This window comes from Marmota monax, unplaced genomic scaffold, assembly GCF_021218885.2.
Source record: "Marmota monax isolate L192 unplaced genomic scaffold, Marmota_monax_Labrador192_F-V1.1 WCK01_AAM20220418_F8-fsc00035, whole genome shotgun sequence".
NCBI classification, from domain to species: domain Eukaryota; kingdom Metazoa; phylum Chordata; class Mammalia; order Rodentia; family Sciuridae; genus Marmota; species Marmota monax.
Genome location: NW_026691961.1, coordinates 12,154,987 through 12,170,685, shown reverse-complemented (window position 1 = coordinate 12,170,685; position 15,699 = coordinate 12,154,987). Strand labels below are relative to the sequence as shown.

At 48.2% G+C, this 15,699-nt stretch overlaps 1 protein-coding gene across 3 annotated transcripts in view; it reads right to left on the bottom strand.

The window, feature by feature from the left end:
- The window catches only part of Rbfox1 (RNA binding fox-1 homolog 1), a 1,611,415-nt gene that overhangs the window by 1,142,087 nt on the left and 453,629 nt on the right, over positions 1-15,699 (bottom strand). The window lies entirely within an intron of this gene.

Below are 15,699 nucleotides of genomic sequence, written 5' to 3'. Positions count from 1 at the left end.
CATCCCAGCCGTCCCCAGTCTGACTGGGAATTTTCTTATTTTTGCTTCTTTTTCTTTTTCTGTTCCAATGGAGGAGAGGTAATGGGATTTCTCTTTGACAATTTTTTTGCAGATAAAGACTGTTGAGATTTGCTTTTGCCCCCCCCCCCCGCTCCCAGAGGACAAATGAAGACATGATGAAGGATTTCGTGGACATATTTATACCAGTGAGCCTTGTGGTGGGTGAGCAGCGCTGACCAGAGGAGGGCATCAAGAGGCAGACCCACTGCCCTGGACAGGGAACTCATCAGCGCGAGCTGGTAGGACAGAGTGTGAAGTCGCTGAGTTCAGCCACCATGTCAAGGCCACTGGGAACTTAGGGGGACTCAACAGGATAAGAAAGGAAAACTGGATAATGTTTGCATATTTCTGATGGCAAAGCTCACATGAATCAAGACAGAATTGGAGTTTCAACAACTATAATTAAAAAAAGAAAAATCCCCAATGAGGCTGAGCTAGAAGGACCTGGACCATAATCCTTGGAAACCTGAGCTCTGCTCACTGTGGCAATAACATTTTTAGGGGAAGAAAAAAAAAATTACAGCAAATGAAGTCAAGAGTCCCCAAGGGCAGAGGCATGTGGTCTAGCAAGGCTGACCTGGGGGAAGGTCTGGGGTAAAGGTTATACCCCAGACAAAGTAGGAAACCATGAAAACTCTGAAATGTGCTCCAAAGGATGAGTTTGGGCCTTCATGGGTGCCTTCAGCAGGAAGAAGAGGGAACTCACTTTTGGAGCCCTGCAGGAGGCCACCTAGAACTTGGACCACACTCCCTACCCTAGGGCAAAGCTAGGGTCCTGCCAGAGGTGGAGCCAACTGTGCCCTCAAGATCAGCTTCAGATCCATCTCCACAGGCTCAGAGACAGAGAACACTCAGGTACACTTTATTACAAGGAGAACAATGTTTGTTGTACAAATTTGCAAAAAGATTTTTTTCAATATTTATTTTTTAGCTTTAGGTGGACACAAAATCTTTATTTTACATGTATGTGGTGCTGAGGATCGAACCCAGTGCCTCATGCATGCTAGGCGAGCACGCTACCACTGAGCCACAACCCCAGCCCTGCAGAAAGAAATTTTTTAAGGAGTCAGGAGAAGAAAATTAATATATTCTTAACAGGCCGGGGGGGTTCAGTAAAACGGTGCAAACTGCTCATGTCCAGTCTCTCACTCATGGGGCAGGTGTTCTCTGAGCATGCTCTCACCCTAAGAATTTCTGAGGGACTACGGGGTACACAGACATCATCCCAACACAGACCATGAGAAAAATCCTGGATCTGCTGGGGAGACTGAAAATGGACATCAGTGCACAAGGTGGCCATCATCTAGCGACCTAGTGGGTTCCATGCATCCTGCAGATCCTTTTGCTCCAGTGGACAAGTAAGCAACATGGTGTCTGAAAGCGTACGTGGTCAGCCCACAGTATCACAGGTTCTGTATCCATGGATTCAACCAACGACAGACGGAACATGTTTTTAAAATTGTTCAGACCTTTTTATTCTTGTTGTTTCCTAAACGACGGACGCAATACAACAACTATTATAGCTTTTACACTGTATGAGGTGGCACAAGTAACCACCTAGAGATGATGCGCATACGGAGGATGTGCATAATTTATATGCAAATAATACACCGTTTTATAGAAGGGACTGGAGCATCTGCAGATTTGGGGGTCCTGAAACCAGATCCCATGGATTACAATGGAAGGCTGTACCAACTTGCAGCTGAGGACAGGTAGCAGGTGGGACTCAGTACAAGCATCACGGACCCGAGAAGTTCTCACCTGGATTACCTGAGGGAATCACTCACCTGGGGACCTTGTAAGAAATAAACATGCCCCATCACAAAACAACTGGGATTCTAACTCACTTGGAGCAGGGTAGAGCCAAGTTCTGAAGGTTTTTGTGTTGATTTTATACTTTCTCCAACCAATTCTAATTTGAAGCCAGGATTGAAAAACACTAATATAAACATAATGACATGTCATATGGGTCTTGAAAGCTCTGGACAGGATTTGGACATGTGAAGCCATCAAAACAAAACACCACAACATCTGTTCCTCCATCTCTTGGTGAATTCTGCCATGCTGGGAGGCAGCCCAGATCCGGTCACTTTAACCCTCTAGCATCATGGAGTGGGGACAACCCGAGATGAGCTTCTAGAGCCTGTGGTGACAGAGGCTTCTGGATTAAGGGCAAACTAAGAAAGGAAGCTTAGAGGACAATCTAGTTTCTGAGAAAGCTGTGCCCTCCACTGTGGGATGCCCCAGGACACCACGATCTCAGACTGCAGGGGGTGGACGCCATCCTGGTCAGAGCAATAGGTGGGCATCTTCTACCTGCCACACTGTCTCAACATCTCTAATCCCCAACAACCCTGTAAGGCAGGCATATGTTTTCCACTTTCACAGTTTGCCGCAGCCCGGCTGGCTGGGCAAACTAACCGGGGGGGTGACAAGGAACTTGTGTAGATTGATACAGCAGGAGTGGGAGCCGTTTATTGTAGGACCGGAGGGGTATATATACATTCCACACAGCTTATCTTAATTAACATAAACTAGATACAGCAGTCAACCAATAAGGAATCTCCACACTTAATGGCTCGCTGGCGTTACTTCACAAACCACTCCCTCTGGCAAAATGCCAGGCGCCATCCTGACTTGTTTACAGACCCTAACAACAGTTGATGAACACGGTGATCAGAGAGGTAAACTGAGACCTTAGGCACCTTGTTCGTAAGTGGAGGGGTCAGGCCTGGCCGTCTAGCAACACCAGCGTTGCCCATGCACCCACTGCCTCGTGAGCAGCCTTCGCGGGGAAGTGGAGTGTCCCTCCAACTTCTCCTGAAGTTTCATGAATTTCTCTTCTCGAAACAGCACCCTTCTGTTCCAGCAAGATTCCAAAGAGAGAATACTCAACAGAATTTGTAGGAAGATGTGCATATAATAAACAACACCCTTGCCAGTAAGATTTTAATGAGCACCATTAGGATGGCTCTGGTAGAACAAAAGCAGATCCAAAGCACAGTTAGGCATTTCATTTGGTTGGGAAATGACCGGGAGGAGTTGCCCATTTGACACTGGTAATGGTCAGATCCCCCACATTGGTTTGAGTCCCTAAGGTTGGCAGTAGGGACTTGAGGCCAAGAGACCTGGGCTCTAATCTCTGTACTGCAGTTTGCCACTGTGTGACCTTGCACAAGCTGCCTATCTGCTCTGAGCCCCTAGATCCCCGTCCATATAACGGGAAGAAAATATCCAACCTCACAGAATTGTTATGATGATAATTTTAAAAATGTGTGTATGAGACACACAAATAGCACCTGGCAAAAATCACATAGCCACAAAGGCTCATATTTTCTGGGGGGTGTGGTTGCCTCTGGGTCAGGCATCGTGATGAGTTCCTAGAGTTCATTATGTTAGATTATTTTTGTAGATCATCGAGCTGGGAACTATGATGGGTCCTATTCCACCCGTGAGACCAAGATGGGGGAAGTGGCAGGAATTTCTCCAAGGTCACAGCCATGGTGGCAAGACTTGAATTCAGACAGGGCTGACCCCACAGCCTGTTCTTCTAACCACAGAGGCACACGGCGCTCAATACATTGGAAAAATAAGTTCTAGGTTTTCTTTCGTTTTGTTTTTCCGACTTCATAAGCAAGGCCCAGGCAGAAATGCTGCTCCAGCATCTGGCTTCCCTGTTGATCTCGTCAGCGTCTTTCTCTCAATATGTGGTATCTCAAGGGCACGGACAGCTGGGTCCAGGGAGGAAGGGAGGAGTCCCATCTGCCTGGCCTTTTGTGGTGCTAAATGGGTGAGAGGAAACTGTATTCGTGTGATTCACACTTGACTTGATGAGGGCCAGGTGCTTCTGAGATGTGCAGGTCTGCATGGAAGGTGGTCACCCGTGAAGCCAGGTGGACAGGTCAGCAGAGCCCCCCATTATTAGAACCCAGGAATGCCCAAGAAGAATTTGAGGCCACAGACTGAGTCAGCCAGGAGAAGAGACCCCTGACACAAAGGAGTTAGGAGCAAATTTTACTACAGTCGCTGGGAAAGGAACCCACCAGTATCCTACCAGTCCCCAAGTGGTTTCCTCTTTACTTTTATTTTGAAATAGTCCCAGGCTCACGAGTAGTGATCCCAGGTCCCTCTACCCAGATACCCCAAGGGAAGCATCCTCCATAACTGCAGAAGAGCATCTGAATGAGGCAGCCTACGCAAGGGCAGGCCACAGGCCCCGCCCGGATCTCACCGTGTGTACGCACCGTCTGTGAAGACGTATCCAAGTGCCAACGTTCACACAGCCAAAATCAAGACCTTCTCCTCGGCACCAAGGTGCACCCTTCCTCTTCCCTTCTTTCAAGAGTCCTCCTGAGAGTCCCCTGGAGGCTCTTTCAGGGACCATGGCGAGAGGGCACGTGGAACTTGGTGGTGCCCCTGGGTTCACACAGCCCAGCCGGCTTGGCCATGCCGGGCGTTTCTGACACCTCACTTCCTAGAAAGGGCGCTGACCCCATCTTCGGGGAGAGGTTGTAGGGCAAAGGTGTGGATATGCAGACAGCGGTCCTGGGCCTGAACAGCACTGCCAATGGGTGGCAGGTGCCCTGAAGGGACTCCTAGCTGTGCAGGTAGAGACAGCACTGAAACCTCAAGGTCACTGCATCCAGGCATCAAGGGGAATTCAGAGGCAGGCTGCCCTGGGCAGACTGCGAGCCTTTCATAGGTGTTACCTAAGGACAGGGATCGTCCTGCTCTGCCCACCTCTCTCTGTTCCAGGAGCACCTCCCTGCACACAAGCCACAAGACAGTCCATCTCGAAGGTAAGAGAGGTCATGTGGGCCGGGGTGACGCAGAAACACACAGCATTTCTTCAAGGTTAAATCACTGGGACCTAAAAGAGCCCTCATGTTGGGGACAAAAACCAAGAACACAAACAAGGACACACTCCACTCCCATTTGGTCTCATGATTCAAAGGGCACACGAGGTCTCACACAGGGAAGCCCTCCCTTCTTGGGAGGGTCAGCCGCAGTCCTCTAGCCTAATTCCATAAGTAGCCTTTAAGCATCCCGCTCAGTGACACTGGTGCAGCCGAGGAGGTCCCTCCAGGCATGACGTCCAGCCAGCTGGGGCGCACCCCACACTCTCCTCTCCTCGGGAAGCAAAGCACTTCTCTGCTGTTTCCCCACGGAGCCCGATTACGCCGCAGCCCTGGCAAAATGAGCACTTAGGCATTCAGCACATTTTTAAGGAAATGGATCAGGGTGATTATTCTGGGGGACACAAAGCTCATGGAGAAATGGAGCAAATTACAAATTTCAGGAAACACTGGTCTCTGTATATTAATCACACTAATAATATCGCAAGTGTGAGCCGCATAAACCCCTTCCCTTCCCTGAAGCATTGCTTTGTTTGATTCCCTTCGAAGGAAGTGCACGATGGTTGTTTTGACGTATTTATCCCCTGCCTTGTTTTAAATTATTGCCGCATTTTAAAAAATCAGAACCAAAAAAAAAAAAATAACTGAAAAGCTATATTTTTCCTCCAATTAATAAGAAAAGGCAAAGAAAACATTGTGCTGAAAATAGAAGGGTCATCAGAGAACGCAGAGCACACAGCACTGCTTCCCACTTCCACCCCCAGGGCAGACATGCCTAATCGACTCCAGAATGCCAGCCAACAGGGATCCTCAGCGGCCCCCGACTCCTTTTCCATAGAGTATCCGCGAGTCAGGACGGCATCACTGGGACCAGAGCAAGTGGATCCTGCACAGGCACAGAGCCTGTGGCAAGGACACATGGTGACCAGCGGTGGAGCCAAGGCGAGACACCCAACCCAGCTCCCCTCTCCTGCTGTCCCATGAAACCTAGGACAGGCACCATCCCTGATCTTTCCACAGCACCCACATGGAGATTCTTTAGACAACTTTAAGAAAATGAGAAGTGCTAACGGAGTGTGGCATCCCCGAGTTTGAGCACGGGAACTTCAACTTAGAACCTCATCTTCACACCTTGAAACACAGTCCCTGTTTGCTCACACGCAACTCTCCACCCCAGCCAGACCGGTTTTCGTTTGTTTGTTTGTTTGGGGGCAGGGTTGTACCCTTCTCAACATTCAAATTTCAGTTCAATTATGTATTTTCTAAAATAGCTTTCCTGGACGGCTCGCCTGAATAGACCCTCTTCTAATTCATTTCTCTTTTTTTATTAATTTTTTTATATATGACAGTGGAATGCATTACAATTCAGGTTACACATATAGAGCACAACTTTTCATGTCTCTGGTTGTAGACAAAGTATATTCCCACCAATTCGTGTCTTCATACGTGCACTTGGGATAATGATGCCCATCTTTTTCCACCATCCTTGCTCACCCCCTGCCCCCTCCCTTCCCCTCCCACCCCTCTGCCCTGTCTAGAGTTCCTCTATTCCTCCCGTGCTCCACCTCCCTACCCCACTATGAACCAGCCTCCTTTAATCCATTTCTAACCCAATGTTATGCCTGACTTGTGGCCCATGAGGCTACGGGTAAAATAGTCGACTGTACGGAGTTTCTTCTCTCAGAGGGAAAGCTTCAGAAAGCCCGAGGGCCACATCTGTGGGACTCCCCACACCTCTGGCACCGCCTGGAGAGAGGCTGGCGCACAGTAGGGTTAGGGAATGAACCGTGAGCATGGGACTCCACTGCTTGGCTCCAGGAGCATCCACGTCTTGGGGTGTCCTTGGGATGCCCTTGGGTACCACCAGGAGGCCCCAGGTGTGCAACTCTTTCCTTGGAGTAGCTGAACGAGGCACTTGCTCAGTTAGGCAAACCAAGGTCCCTCAATTGCCGGAGTGCGGAGACTGGACCTGCAGCCTCAGCTGACAGACTCCCTGCCTTCCTCTCCCCGGCTGATGCCGTCCAAGCTGTGGAGCTGGGGATCCTGAGCCGAATCTGTTTTAAGCCTCGGCATGCTGGGCTGGGCCAGCGTTCATACACCACCAGGTCAAGGGCATGGGTTCCAGAATGGGCCACCTGACCTCAGTCCTGAGCCCCACGCTGCATGATGGGACCTCAGGCTCCTCCATCAGCTCCACTCTCTCAGCCGCAGCTTCCCTCCGATGGTGGTGATGTTGTCATATTATTAAAGAAGCTCAGAACCCTAAGTACCACACATACAGTAGGTGCTCAATAGATATCAAGGCATTATGGCATGGTCACATTTTTTTTTAAAGAATCAGAAAGATTCATTCCAATCTCTTATTTCTTAAACATATATTCCCAGCATCTTGTATTGCGAAAAGAAGAGCGATCTGTGTACTGCCATAAAGTCTTTTTTCAAAGAAGATAGGGTGAAAATACATTTATCATTATCTACAATTTCCTGTTATTATTTCCATCTTATGAGTCGTTTTCACTTAAAAGGAGATTCACAGTCGAGTGTGCCAGGGAAGGGGATGCTTGCGGAGCTGAGCGTTCGAGGGGAGGATCCTATCTTTTCTTATCTTTTAAGTAAGGGACTACTGGGATAACTTTCACCCGGACAAATCCTTTCCAAAACGTGAGCAACGCCGTGTGTTGCATTCTACCAAGAGAAAGGTCCCCAGTCCTAACTTTAGAGACCTCTGAGATTAAAATGGATGTGGTCTGTATTTAAAACCATTCATTTCTCCATAGTGGAAAAGATGTTTTCCATCGGCAGAAAATATAACAAGTTAAGAAAGGCTTCCTTCTCTTCCTTCCCCCGCTTATGTCTTGGAAATCTGGAAGGAAACCAGTATTTACGTTCGGGTTTGTATACTGCATGAAATTCATATACATGTGGAATTTCTTCTGGCTTTTCTTCACAAAATACTATTAGCCCGTCCTCCATCTTCCTACATGCATAAAAGGCAAACAGCAACGTATCTCTTCTTTTAGGAGCCGTTACAGAGAAACTCTGTTCTCACGGGCACATCAACTCACCGTGTCCACGGGGGCCTGCGTCCACGCAAGACACATGGGCAGAAGGCAGGGTGGAAACAGGAGATGCCAGTCAGGGCCAGGTCCATCCTGCATTCTGCGTGGGGAGCGGCTGCGTCCTGGGAGGCACAGACACCATCCAAGGTGACATCTCCTCCTCAGAGCAACAGCTCTGCCGCCCCATGAGCTTTACAAATGGCCTTTCAGACTGGAGAGTGACACTGGGGTCCCTGGGGGGAGGTGAGGGGATGTCATTTATCTTAATGACCTCTCCCAGGTTTGCGCCTTGGCCCTACGCGCTTGTCAATAAGCCACCGCGGGAGGCGTCTCCCCGCAGGTCACATCCACCCCACAGTTCTTCTAGGGGCCCACAAGGGGATAAGCAGATCCTTCAGAGCAAACGCCTTTTGCTTCTTTTTCTTAACCTTGATGTCTTTTAAACTATTTATTTTTAATTGACAAAAACATTCACAATCCACTCCATTAACAATTTTTAAGAAACAGTACAGTGCCATTATGGACCATCTCTACACTGTGGAGTGGCTTGGTCCCTTCCCTCCTGACTAAAGTTCTGTCTCCTTGACTGACACCTCCCAGACCTCCCTTCCTGTCCCCAGGCCCTGATGACCCCCATTCTGCTCTCAGCTGCTCTGAGGTCAAGTTCCTCATACTCCACACACAGGTGATGTCAGGTGACTTTTGTCCCCCTGCGTCTGGCTTATGTCACCTAAGATTACATTCTCCAGGCTCACCCATGTTGCTGCAATCGACACAATTTCCTTCCTTAAGGTTAACAGGACTCTGTTGCGCGCGCGTGTGTGTGTGCGTGTGTGTGCATACACAGATGTATTCTTAAATTCCAGCAACATTGAAGTGTGTCTGTGTGTGTGTGTGTGTGTGTGTGTGTGTGACACAGTCCCTTTCCCAGCCTCAGTGTCCTGGAAGAACCCTTCCAGCCTCGCTCTACCAAAGCTTTACTGAAACTCTGAACTTGCAAGAAGTTGGTACTCGTTGGAAAAGTCTTCCAGGAATTCAAGCACTCTTAGAAAAGTCACCACCCCATGAAGGTACGGATTCTAGAGAAAGAGGTCCTAAGGTCCCCGGTGGGTCTCGTCCCGTTAAGCACCATGAGGCCTGGCGGCCAGGCTTCGGAGGGGTCCGTGGAGCCCTCCAGGTGGAATCCCACTGCCAGCCCGGCTGCACGGGGCTCCCGTCGGCAGGGCCTCCGGGGCTAATGGGGACTTTGCCTCTGACATTACCCGTTTTGTTAAAGCTGGTCATGATTCCCCACACACTCCTTGAAAACCAATTTCATTCAAGACAAAAGAGTGTGAGCAGGGTATTACATTTTATGCCTAAATTATGCAAATTTGGTGGAGTTATATTGTACTGGGAGCTGTTCCCTTTCTTCCGGTTTTCATTGTAGCATGAGTTAAAGTAAATTTCACTATCCTCATTTGCAAAAGGTGAATACTTTCTATTTTAAAACCCTGGGGGAAAGGATTGACTTTTAATGAGCAGTTATCTAATATAAAAATCTCTTACATACATTACTGACATCATTCCCAAGTATTAAATGTACATTCCAGATAGGGTGGATCTGGATTCAATTAATCCTTGGAGAAAGGGCTTTACAACTGAGCTCTGTAGGTCCCACGGACAACCCGGAGGAGGCAGAAGACGGAGGCCGTCTTCAGAAGACACTTGAGCTACGGTGAGAAGACACTGTGGGACGCCAAGCCCTGCTTTCCATACCAAGCTTTCTCAGCAGAGCCTGCTTTTCTTAAACATCCTCCCAGGTAGCAGCTCGGCTGTAGCAGGGACAGGTCTATAGTGGTTGTCCCTCCACTGTTGAAGGTCACCTTCAAACTCCTCCGCCGATCTCCCCACCTCTCAGGTAGCCCATTACTTCCCAGAAGGAAAGAGGCCTGTGGAGGAGACGGGGGACCGACCGGGATTCCTGCGGTGACAGCTCTTGATGGCTTTGGCCATCTCTGCTGCTTGGTCTCCAAGCATGGACAGTGAGATGGGTCATCATCTCCTCAGACAGCAGGTGCTCCACAGCTGGAAGGAAGAGGTGAGCTGGAAGGAAGAGGTGAGGTGACCCGCTCACGCCGCTTCAGGGTCCAAATGACACCCACTGTGGTGGCTTTAAACAAATAAGACTTAATTTCTTTTCCCATAACAGGTCTAGCACCTTGATATTCAGAGTGTGGTCTGTAGGCCAGTAGGAATGCACTGTCTGACACTGTGAGAAGTGCAAATCCATGCATCCTACTCAAGACCTACTAGACCAGTATGGACTCAGGCCCACAGCCTTGTGTTTTAACACAATCTTCAGGTGCTTCTTACAGGCACCAAATTTAGAGGAGACTTTATCTAGAAGCAAGTTGTTGCTGTGTCAAAGGTGATGTGTCTGTGATTCCCCCTGGTATTTCCCTCATGGTCAGAAGGTTGCTGCCATAGCACCAGTCATCATTTCTATGTTCTAGGAAGGGAGATGGAGGAAAGGGAGTTTCAAGGGAGGAGGGGATATTAAAAAAAAAAAAATCCTGGCCGTTCAGCCTCCATAGTAGTAGAAAGTCAGGTAGAAGAAGATTAGAAATAAGTTTTGAGTTGGAAATTAATAGTGTTTGCCATATCTGGGTACCAAGAACTTGCAAGAGTAATGTCATAGCATTTAAATTGGTGTTTTAAAAGAGAAATGTCTCTGTACTCTAAAACACTCATTCTCACCTGGGGGAAGTATTCAGTTTGCTGTTTGGAAACAGATCTTGCAGGATATAAATACATCTTGAGTCACTGCTTGCTTTTCACTGGGTGTCTCTGTACCTCTCAAATCAGCAGCAGGTGCATGCATGACTTATTACAAAACGGAAAGGGGGAACACAGAGAAGGACTCTAAATTCCTTTATTAATGGAAATAAGGGGAGCATATCAATTCTCATCTACTGATTTATCTTAAGAACACAGGAAGAAATAATCGTGATTTGGGGGAAGAGACTTTAGAACACAGACGGACGGACACTGAGATGATACAGTCCAGGCTTTGAGAATCCATAGGTGCCTTTGTTTTGCTGAACGCACAGAACTTTCATTCCTGGCTCTCTAAGTGTGATTTGGGCAGCTGAGATGTTAGAACACAAGGCAGATCTCTATTAGGAAAATGTACCCAGAGATTAGGCATATAAAAATAATCAACCTCCTTAGTAATCAGAGAAATTCAAATTAAACAGCAATGATATAGCTCCTATTAGAAAATGTAATTATAACACCCAAGCCTGGCGAGCACGCACGGGAACCAGGATGAATATGCATTGCTCGTGGCTGTGTCCGTCCCTGTGACCCTTTAAAAAGCCACCTGGAAATACACACCAAGAGCTGTGTACGAGAGTTCCCGTTCCCCAATCCTGCAACTTCACTCTGGGAATCCAGCCTGAGGAAATGATCTTACCTAGGGAAGACAATGCCCACTGGAGCCCCACTGAGATTTAAAAGAGGGTGGAACGTAACTCACGGAATGACAATGAAATATTTCACGGTGCTGCAGACACCAAGGATCAATGAAGAATTTGATGATCATTAAAAATTATGTGCATGGAGACTCCATCACCCGGCACCTTGGGGACAGCGCTCAGTTTTAAGAATCCATGCTCATCCTGATCATATGAATCCAATTGTGCACTGCAGGTAGAACAGGGAACCCACAAGCCTAGCGCTGCCTGTATTATGATGGAGGCTTTTACGGTCTTCATTATCCTCCACCAGGGGGGTAATAGCATTATTTTAGTTTTTTTTAATGAAAAAATGCCCTTCTAGTAAAATCACACTGCCAACCACTGCCGATCTCTTGGAAGAAAGAGCTCTATAAACATAGTTTACGACTACAATGGAAGAGTGTTCGCAGAATCCGACTCTGTTTTGGTCAATCAGAAGAGCTCATTGATTGAAAGGGATAATATTGACAGGACAAATTACAGACTGCCAAGGAATTGTAAGTCAATATCATCTGTGTGACGGAGGGGACCCAGGGGTGGCGGCTGCTGCCAGACTCTCCTGCCTCTCTCTCTCTCTCTCTCTCTCTCTCTCTCTCTCTCTCTCTCTCTAATTCTCCAGTGTCCACAGAGTCATCCAGCACTGGGGACCTGAGTTAACGGAGTCCCAGAGAGGAATGCCCCCCACCCCACCCCCATATGGAGGATGGGTGTAGAAAGGGGAAAGAGGCTCCCTTCTCAACAAGACCATTCAAGTCACATAAAGACGGGGGACAACAATGACCATGAATTTGCATTAATTAATTAGAACTCCAAGGGAGTGAGCTAAATATGTGCACTGTATGTGTGTGTGTGCGTGCATGTGTGTATATGTGTGTGTGTGTGTGTGTGTGCGTGCATGTGTGTCTATAGGAAGGGGGGAGGCCTGGATGGAGAGCTATATTTATATGTGCACATATAGAGCTAGATGACTTGTATATTTGCACATAGAGACAAAGATGGTTGTTGAGACACTGATAGACACAGAAGTACGTTTAGACACGTAGGCACTTAGAGATATATAGATGACAGATGCTTTTACATATACATGCAGAGGCCCAGATAATAGAGACAGAGATAACAGAACCTCATGATAGATGGATAGCCACCTTTTTATACTTACATATAATTATTGACAGGGACATTTAGATGATTAACAGAAACATTTCTATAGACATGTAGAGACATACAGATAGGTAGAAAAACAGATGACATTCACAGACAGACGTCCATTTGTGAAAGACTAATTTGATGTTCAGGATTCGTGCTAAAAGTTTTCCCCATTGCAAGAGATCCTTTGGAGGACTCCATTTATTCCCTCTTTACAAGAAAAGAATATGAGAGGGTCCCTAAAATGTGGATGCTCACTCCACAACACAGTACCCTTGAGGAGAGCGCCACTTGATCAACCGGATATGGCCATGACACATCAAAGACACATCAGAACCGCCGTTCGCCAGTTGGGACCTCCACCCTCGACTGAACATTTGACTGCTCCCTGGCCCTTCTCCAAGGCCCAGCGCGCTGACACGCGAGTACACCTCTCCTGCAGATGTGGCCCTTGATTTTGATGTTGATACAACTGACCTTTTTGCTTTCATGTTGAAAATCGCAGTTAATACTCTATTCACTCCTGCATGCAGATATTCAGGAAAGGTGTAACGAGGATTTCTCTTTCCACTCTCTTCTGTCTCCCCCTCCCTCTTTGCCTCCCTGACCCCTCTCCCCCCCTTCTCATTCTGCATCAATTGGTACCATTCGAGACTTACTGATGAGTCTAATAGAGATCCTGGCTTTGGTTTTTAGCAGATAAAATATCTGAAGAAAAATTGGGGGAACAGTGTGAAAATCACCAGGGATGATATTAGATAATTTCATTGATGAAAATAAAAAATTCCTGTGGGAACCATGATATGCTGTATTTTGAGAACTGGTTGTAGCAGAAGCAGAGTTGGCCAGTCCTGTGCACCCCCTCAGCTCAACGGTCAACTCCCGAGTGTATGTCGCATGCTTAGGAAGAATAAGACTCTAATGATAAGGCTTGTGGATTCCACAAAAGGCCTGATAAAAATAACTTGCTCTGGACTCACATTAGTAACCCCCCATGGAAATACACCTTCATTTCAACGCTTCTTCCAGCACCGGAAATGCAACTTTTGATTCCCGGACCCATTCCATGTGTTTCTGAGCGCCTATGACACGCTGGTGGCCTATGTGATACTGAAGCACAATTCTGACCAGAGAGACAAGCAGTTACCCAGAGACTGCCCGGGCACACCCAGGGCGTGCCCAGGAGCCGGTTTTTGGAGGGAGAGGAGCAGGGAGGGCTCCCCACTCCACCCGCTGTTTCCCTCCTGCTCCCTGCCATGAGGACTCAATCCTAGTAGCTTCCTGATAATATTTAAGCACTTGTAATCACATTTTCTCAGTTCCAAGGGATCACCACGGAGACCACAGCAAACATCAAGCCCACCATGGTCTCCCCCATTTCCTCAGAGTTAAAATGTAGGAGAGACGGGGCCTGATAAAAACCCAGGAGAATCGGTAGTAGCTTTCAGACATTTTTAGCAACTTTTTTGTTCTCAAATACGCCTCTGAAAGTGGGACATTCAGTAAAATAACACTTGTTTCTAGATTCAGACAAATTCTTAAAAAAAAAAAAAAGAATCCCCCACATGAATAGGCACCGGGCTTCCTGCACACACCGAGGCGACCAGGACTGAAGGAAGAGACGTTTTTAGCCGCCCATTAATCCAGCCCAGCTTTGTGTGAAGATGCGGAGATGTCAAAGCAGGTTACCTCAAGAGGGCTTTCTTTTGAACTTGAACTGCCGAAATTCCAAGCGCACACCAAAGAGCTGCGGTTTCAGTGGGCAAAAGGTGACCAATCAGAAGGAGGGTGGGCAGAAGAGCAGAGCAGCCTGGGTATCAAAGAGGAGCGCCCAAGGCAGCAGGAAAAGGGAGACGGGAAAGTCTGCAAAAAGTCAACCTCCAAAGGCAAGCTGCCTTTGGAAAGAAAATAAACCCTTCAGAGGCAATGCATGCACGGGCAAAGAAGCCGCGTTTGCTGTCAAGCGTGTTGGTAAAGGAAGCAGAGAGACTCTGCTGGATCAGAGATTGCAACTAGAAGGGAGTGTCAGTCAAGGACGGAAGGACAGAAGGACGGAAGAAGGAGGGAGGGAGGGAGGGAGGGAGGAAGGAAGGCGGGCAGGCAAAGCAAACTGGGATTCTTCCATCCTAGGATAAGTTTCCATGTGGGTCCGTCGGATGCTCTGCTTGGGCTCACTCCAGAGACTGAAAACATGGCTCTTGGACATTGTTAACCGAGGCCAAGCAAGAAGGCACAGCCGAGCCAGGTGAAGAGGGGCGCTTGCTCTCATGATGGGTACAGCAGCTCAGATTAAGAGATGTAACTCAGGGGCTGGCAGAGGAGTCGCCATGACTAGAATGTGTTCCTTCAGCACGTGGGACTGTGCCATGCCTGTTTCTCAAGGCTCCACAGAGGGGACACCCAGATGAGAGGAGTCGCCTCTGAATTTCCAGATGTTGAAAACCTCCGTGGCTTTTACCCTTCTGGGTGGGGAACTGTGCCTGCATTCTGCTCTCCCATCTGCACCACTGTCTTGGATGCCACCCGTGCACATAATGGCGGTTGATTCATCCTGGGCTTTACATCATCCTGTCAGCCCTCTGGGATGTGTACGCAGCCCCTCCCTGCGTGCAAGAAAGCAGGCTGGTTTGGGTGCGGCAGATACTTGCTTCCAGAGAGCGGCGCGCACCTGGACCTGAGATGCGCCCACTGGATCGTCATCCAGGATAAGCAGTCTGTTTGGGAGAGAGGGACAAAGGGATGCTAAAATAAATCTCCAGGAGGAAGAATAAGTGCAACACTTCAGGGAGGAAGCCGCAGCTTTAAGGAAGAAATGGGATAGTTTCAAGAGTCGGTCTTGGGCGGCTGGTCCTGAGAGGCGTTTCTGGCCCAGGAGTAGTTTGGAATAGTTCAGGGTCAGATCGATACACTCAGGGAAGGATGTCCTCCTCCAGTGTCTGCCGTCCCTGGAGGTCCCTGATGCACATTAGCATATTAAAGATTCTGAGGAATGAACTCTGGGGGTGGTGGGTAAGGGAAGGGCAGCAGGAGCCAGAGAGAGGCAGAGGGACTGTATGGGGGGGGGGGACCGTTGCCACT